Source organism: Chrysochloris asiatica, unplaced genomic scaffold (assembly GCF_000296735.1).
Source record: "Chrysochloris asiatica unplaced genomic scaffold, ChrAsi1.0 scaffold00018, whole genome shotgun sequence".
Classification (NCBI taxonomy): Eukaryota; Metazoa; Chordata; class Mammalia; order Afrosoricida; family Chrysochloridae; genus Chrysochloris; species Chrysochloris asiatica.
Window position 1 is genome coordinate 5,927,310 of NW_006408536.1, and position 8,247 is coordinate 5,935,556.

Consider the following 8,247-nt stretch of genomic DNA (forward strand, 5'->3'; position numbering starts at 1 on the left):
CACTACTACAAGAAACCAAAAGAGACCTACAAAAATGGAAGAATGTACTACGCTTCTGGATAGGAAGACTTAACATTGTGAAAATGTCAATACTACCCAAAGCAATTTACACATATAATGCAATCCCAACCCAGATTCCAACGACATTCTTCAAGGAGATGAAAAAAATAAAATTATAAATTTTATATGGAAAGGAAAGAGATCCAGGATAAGCAAAGCACTGCTTAAGAAGAAGAACAGGGTGGGAAGCCTCTCACTCCCTGATTTCAAAATTTATTACATGGCTACACTGATCAAAACAGCCTGGTACTGGTATAATGAAAGATACATTGATCAATGGAACAGAACTGAGAATCCAGAAATTAACCCATCCACATACAGCCAACTGATTTTCAACAAAGTGCCTACGTATATTGCATGGGGAGGAGCTAGCCTCTTTAACAAATGGTGCTGGCAGAATTGGAAAGCAATATGCATAAGACTGAAACAAGACCTTTACCTCATGCCTTATACAAAAGCCAATTCAGCATGGATTAAAGATCTAAATGTGAATTCCAGAATTACAAAGGTCAGCAATGAAAAAATAGGGGAAAATGTGAGGGCTCTAATATAGGGCATACACAGACTACCAAACACTTTGAAACTTACACAAACAAAAATAGACAAAATAGATCAATGGGACATACTAAAAATTGAAAACTTGTGTGCATCAAAAGACTTCATCAAAAGAGTAAAAAGGGAGTCCACAGAATCTTTTGCAACTAAACATCAGAAAAAATCTTTTGCAATGATACATCAGATGAGGAACTAATTTTCAAATATATAGGAACCTAGACTACCTCTACAAGAAAAGGACAAATGATCCAATTAAAAAATGGGCACAGGACATGAATAGACAGTTCACCAAGGAGGAGATTCAGGCAGCCAACAAACGTATGAAAAAATGTTTATGATCACTAGCCATCAGAGAGATGCAAATCAAAATAACAGTGAGATATCATCTCACACCAGCAATAATTACAAAGATTAAAAAAGTAGAGGACAATAAGTGTTAGCGAGGATGTGGCGAGACTGGGACCCTACTACATTGCTGGTGGGATTGCAAAATGGTCCAACCACTATGGAAAAGAATATGGCACTTCCTCATAAGGTTGAAAATAGAGATACCTTATGATCCAGCAATTCCTATACTTGGTATTTACCCATAAAAAATACAAGCCATAATACAAGCATATAGAGGTACACCAATGTTCACAGCAGCACTATTTGCAATAGCAAAAAGATGGAGACAGCCTAAGTGCCCATCTATGGAAGAATGGATAAACAAACTTTGGTACATACACACAATGGAATACTACACTACCCTGAAGAATAACAAGGAAGCAGCAAGCCACCGCATAACATAGATGAACCTTGAGGACATTATTCTGAGTGAAATCAGTCAGTCACAAAAGGAGAAATACAGCATAGAGCCATTATTGTAAAAAATTAAGAAAAAGCATCCACTAAAAGGGAAAAAATGATCTTTTCTTTAATTTATTATTATTTTCTTTTTGTTGTTGTTGTTGGTTACTGGGGTGCAAGGGGTAGAGTGGGGGAAGGGAGGGGAAGGTGGAGCACAAGGTAGGGAATAGACACAGGATAGTGGAACACAGGGTATGGAATAGACATAGGATAGTTTGGTGCTGGGGTGGGCAATGCACTAGAAGGGGAAGGGGAAAGGAAAAATAATGCAGTTGGGAGACTAGCTAGGCAGGTTTACATGGGCTAAATGGGACAGAGGTAAATGATGATCTGAGCACAAACATGGAACAACAGGGCTCGTGGATACAAAGATTGAAGCATGGTTTAAATGGGTAAAAGTGGGGAAATGTTGTTAAGACACTTGGCTATTTGTTGAATCTTGGTTTCCCTTGCCTACTATTGCAAAATAGACACTTGAAGGGAAGAGAGAGGACTGGCCAGAAACATCACCAGAGAAAGCTTGTAAGTCTGTCTTCAGCCTATAGCTGTTTGGAATAACTAAAATGGGGCTAGAACTTGCTCAGTGAAGGAGGCTTCCTTTGCATTGCATAAGACCATAGGTGGAATCCTGATCCCCATCCAGAATCTTCTGAGGTGGGAAATTTCCACTTAAAAGGACAAGCAGACCAGTCTGGAGCAGCTAGAAGAACAGAAGATACTTCTTGAAAGAAAAACCAGCAGAAAACAAAACAAAAACAACAACAGCAGTCCAACTGACTACTACAAGAACAAGTAAGTTGTTCCCCAGGAAGCCATCAAGGCTAGTGGTCAGGTTTCCTCAAGGCAAACCCCCTTCCAAGACTAAAACTCAAATGGAAAACACTAGCAGGCATATGGTCCTGCTGCTGACCACATTGGTCACTGATAAGGGGAAGAGGGAAAAAGAGCAATGAAGTTGTGAACTAAGTCCGACCACATTCAATAGACTCCTGCTAACCTAAATTGAGACCTGGTTATGACTAGATCTGGGGACTCCTGGGCCCAGAGGCAGGGACATGGCCCCAGAGGACTAGAACAGAGTGTGAAGCATCCAGCTGATATAAAGTGAGGGGGTATGCACAAGAACACCCACACTTGTAGATAGTACCCATTTGACCTGGCACCAATGGCTGGATGATCAGAACACGACTAGAGGAAGAAATAAGAGAGAAAATAAATGAATGATATTGGCCTATGCTTGTGGATGCAGTATGACAAAGGAGCAGACAAATCTCTACAGTGAGGATCATTCCTACCCCCTTGGTACACAGGGTCGATAGGGAGGGGGAACTTAGACATTGGCTACCCAAAATGGGGGGACTACAAAGGCAAAAAGTAACTGGTTTACAAGCTTTCAATAGAGAACCTAGCTCCAGAGGATACAGGGAAAGGTAGAACCTCCGCTGAATTATTTCCATCCTGTCTGGATGAGGTTAATAAACGGTGAGAGGGAAAGACTCCTGTGGTTCAATAGGGAATGATTGTGATCAGGTCTGACAGTGAGTGTTGGAAAGGTAAATGTAAATGTTTGGTAACAAAAGGAGGGGAGGGACTGATTTTGCAGTCCAGGAGTAAAGACACCACCACCCCCACTCCCACCCCCACCCCCAAACCATCAAGGGATAAAAGCAAAAGTGCAAGACCTTGTCCAGAGAGGCAGTGACACTAGGGATGGAGGCAGAGGCAATGACAGAAGGAGTGGCTGAGGACTCTGAACTCAGGGAGGGAGAGGGATTGTATGATGGTGGCTGTCGGGGCAAGAGTGTGGGGGTGTACTCTTTGGGTGTTTGATGATGCATGCAGGGGATTGTGATCATTACAATGAAATAAAGTACGATAGGATGAATATACAGATAATGTTCACCCATGTAAACTAACACATAATTCACAATAAAAACTTAAAAAAAAATGTTTGTTAACATAAACCAAAGGTATAGCCTATCTATAACATAAAAAATAAGAGCCATATGCACACACACTTGACCTTTTAATATTCTATGTTACTTAGAAATCATCCATACAAGGTCTAATTCACTCTATTTAATAGCATCCCTAGGCCTTAAAAGTAAGAACCAACAGTAGAAATTATAGGTAAGCACATGCAGTATGCAATAAAATTGCTGGTAATATAAAACAGTCTATCACATTTATAATTTAACTTAGCTGAAAATATAATTTAAGGTTTTTAATCATCTTAAAAATTTCATGAAAATAATATTAGTATAATTGATCTTTGTTGTTGTTGTTAAGTGCCGTCGAGTCGATTCCAACCCATAGTGACTCTCTATAAGGTTTCCGAGGAGCAACTGGTGAACTTGAACCACACACCTTGCAGTTCAAATGGCTTCGCAGTCTGACACATTAAACCACAGTGTCACACCAGGACTCCATATCACTATAAAAAGTTTAGGAACTTGAGAAAAACTAATCTCTTTCTAAGAAAACAAATGTTAAGGTTTGGCAGCTATGAAGTGATGAAAGTGTGGAGTTATGTAATGACGCAGTCATCTTCTATTTTGAGATCAGATGGTCATTCTCTATTTTTGCACAATGTCGGTTTTCATATAATGACCTGGATCTGGAACTTCTAACCATGTAGATAAGTGAGGAGTGAGGGTAGCTGAGTAAAAACCATTTGTACTACCCAGCAATCTGTAATATACTGATAACACCTCAAAATTATGTAGATACTTCTCCCCAACAAAATGAGGCCTAAATGTAGATACAAAAGTAGCTAGCAACTACTCAGTGACAGGTCAGAGTATCTATAGCATGCAAAAATATACCATTTTCTTTTTGTAATTGATGACAACAACAATGTCTATATCATCTATCTATCTATCTATCTATCTATCTATCTATCTATCTATCTATCTATCTATCTATCTATCTATCTGTTTCTATCTATTGCTATCTTCTATAGCCACAAGCATCACTCATATTTTCTTTTACCTTTTCTTTCTTTCTTTTATCTGTGACGGTGACTTCTCATAGTTTCCTAGCTACAAATACTTCAAAATCTTAAAACACCTTTAGAAATGGAAGAATTCTTAGGCAGCAACCCACTCACAGCATAGATGAGACACGAAGAGGTATGGACTAGGTCTTCCCAGAGAACTTGGGTTCATCCCCAGAGACACTTAGAGAATCAAGTCATCTGGCACTGAAGCCAAACCCAGTCTCACTTTTTTCTTTTAACTTTTTATTGTGATTTGAGTGAAAATCTACAGAACAAATTGGTTTTTCATTCAATAATTCATACACATTTTGTTTTATGACATTGAATTCTGTAAAAGCACTCTTTCCACCTTCTTCATGTATTTACCATTTGCAAATATTTCTCTTTCTTCCCTATCCACTTCTGCCTTCTGAGCTTATCCTTAGGCACCTGATGCCATTTTGATGCTGTATGTTGATTGTTCTAAGGAATGAGTGTCACCTCCCCCCATGTTATTGTTCAGCCCAAAGGCCATTCCTTGGCTGAAAACTGAGCAGTGGGAGTGAGTTCAGTTCAAAGCCTGAAGAGTAACTAAAGGCCATAGTCTCAGGAGCTCCATCAGTCTCCGTTAAACCAGGAAGCATGGTCTTCTTTATGATTTTGAGTTTTGTTCCACGCTTTTCTCTAATTCTATCCAGGACCATCTATTGTGATTCATTTCAAAGTAGTTAGCAGTGGTAACCAGGTACCATCTAGTTCTTCTGGTCTCAGGATCATGGAGACTGATATTCACATGGTTCATTAGTCCTTTGGACTATTTCCATGCATCTTTGATTTTCTTCACTCTTTGCTCTGAACAGGGAGAGACGTTACATGACCGCTCAGGAGCTTTTAAGACTCAAGTCACTACTCACCAAAGTAAGATGAAAATATTCCATCCCTTAATTAATTAATGAATTCATTTCATTTTAAATAAAAGCATTGTTCTAATTAAGATGAGATATAGTCTTGCAAAATTGGAAAAGGAAACAAAAAAGAATAAATCAATAAATCCTGGCAAATGAAATTATCTGTTTAATTTCTCTCAAAGGAAAATAGATCCCCATCTCTACCTGTCATGGTTTGTCAAATAGTCAGACAATAAAATCAAATTGCCAACTTTTACTGCCACTTACGGGGACTTCTGGGGTGGCGCTGTAGGATCAGCCCTGCACTTCTAACCACAAGGTTGGCAGTTCAAATTCACCAACTGCTCCTTGGGAATCCTATACAGGGTCACTATGAGTTGGAACCAACTAGATGGCACTTAACAACAACAACAATGGGAAGCAACTTATCAGCCATTTGCAAACCAGATAAAGAACCAAACTTGGTCAAATCCTAGAACTATAAATAAAAACATAGAAAATAAACAGAGTCTGTGAGGATAAAATACTTTTATCATCAAGATTCATGGAAAACTTGTGCCTACACTTAAAGAACCCATGTAGGACATTTTTTTTTTTTTTCAAGCAAACCAGTTTAATTGTCTAGGTAAGCATCTCAGTGGAACTTCAAAAAATGTTAAAGTATACTTTGTAGAAGGTAAAAGCATGGCTATGGCTCTTAAAGCAATATAAGTGATTACTTAAGGGACTATCAGTATGGTACGGTTGGTTCTGAAGTTTTTGTTTTTGTTTTTAGCTTTTTATTGTGAATTGAATGAAGGTCAACAGACAAGATCATGAGATTTACTTTCAACCAATCATACATTTTGTTTCATCTCACTGATTACACTCTACACTCCCTGCTGCAGTTAACTTTTACATACTTACTTTGTGTCCTGATCCTTTGCTAAGTTTGACTGGTAGTTCTAGTTGTTTTGTTGATTGTAGATTGCTTAGAATTTTCTATTTAAATTGTTATATTGTATATAAATTGAGACCATTTTACTGCTTCCCTTCCATTCCAAGTTACTTTAATTTATTTTCTCTTGGTGCATTGCCCTCACCAGACTTTCCCATCCAGTGTTGAATAGCAGTAATGAGAGAAGACACCCTTGCCATGTTGCAAATCTTAAAGGAAGGACAATAAATATATCACCACTAAGTAAGATGTTAATTGTAATTTTTTTGTAGATAAACTCTATCAGATTGAGAGAGTATGCTAAGAGTTTTTACCATGAATTGATGTTGAATTATTCAATACTCTTTTCTACATCTGCTAATATGACCATAAGCTTTTTTCCTTTCATTTTGTTAATATGATAAATTATATTTATCGATTTCCAAATATTAACCCAACCCTGTATTCCTTAAATAAACTGCAAAGATTATAATTATTCTACCTTTGTATGTATAGCTGATTTACTTTCTTAACGTTCTTTAAGAAATTATACCATGATAGATGTTAGTCTGTAATTTTCTTATGTGTTGTCACAATGAATATCTTGATTGATATAAGGAAATGGGAAGTTTCTCTCCTCTAAAATACATTATGCAAAATATTTTTCCTTACTTAAATGTTTGCTTGGATTTCCCTGTGAAACTATCTGGATTTGTAGTTTTCAATGTGGACATGTTTATGAAAATGAATTCAACTTTGATAAGGAATTCAGTAATATTATTTAGATGTTCTAGTCCACTTGCATATGCTTTGTTCTTCAAAGACCTTATCCATTTTATTTGTGTTCTTAAATGTATGGACATAAAAAATTTCAAAGTAGCTCCACATTTTCTTTTTTGTTGAATTTACCTATATAATTTCATAATTCATGAAATTATATCCACCTGTCTGTCTGTGGTACCTGAGGGGTACAATTGAGCGCTCAGCTACTAACAACACGGTTGGTAGTTTGCACGCACCCAGAGATGCCTAGGAAGACAGGCCTGGTGATCTGTTTCCTACCTATCCCAGTCTGGATAACCCCATGGAGAAGTTCTGTACACACATGGGGTAGCCAGGAGGTGACATCAACTCAACAGCAACAAACAAAAACAACAGCCTGTCTATCTAATTTCTCCTCTTCTACATATTGACTTCTAGCTGTTCTATAGCCTTTTTCCACACATCAATCATTGTTGTCTAAATGTGCCTATACAGCTATCTTATCAAATAACGACATGCTTATTCACCTGTTCAAAGTCTGCTTTGAATCTATTTCTGAATAATCTATACTTGTGGAGATGTACAGGTACAATCTGTGGTATTTAGGGCACGCCTAAAATAGTTGCTGGAATTCTAAACCCTTTACTTGTGGATACAATCCCATTTGAGAAGGGAGTTTTTGTTGTTACATTCATGAGACCATATCAACGTAGGGTATATCTTTAACCTAATAACTCTGAGTTATAAAAAGAATAGACTAGAAATAGAAGGAAGCATACATAAGGGGAAAATAGAAGTCATATGAATATTGTCAAGGAACCAAGGAACTCTGGGGCTAGAAAAGCTGAAAGAGACAAAGACCTTCCTCCAGAGCTGACAAAGAGAGAGCCTTCCCCGATAACCAATGCCCTGAATTCAGACTTCTAATCTCCTAACCGGTGAGAATATACATTTCTGTTCATTAAACCTACCCACTTGTTACAGCAGCACTAGAATACTAAGAAGAGTTTCTCTTATGGAATATAGTAACAAGCTATCTAACACTTTAAGTTTTAGATACTAGGATAACTGAGATTTAAAAAACGACAACAAAAACACAGGTGGGAGTCATGTCTGACTTCCTCTGGCTTCATGAGAGGGAAAAAGAATCAAACTCAAAATCAGTCCAAGGCTGATTTTGAAGTGGAGATCAGACATGACATGCTTCCACCCGACAACCT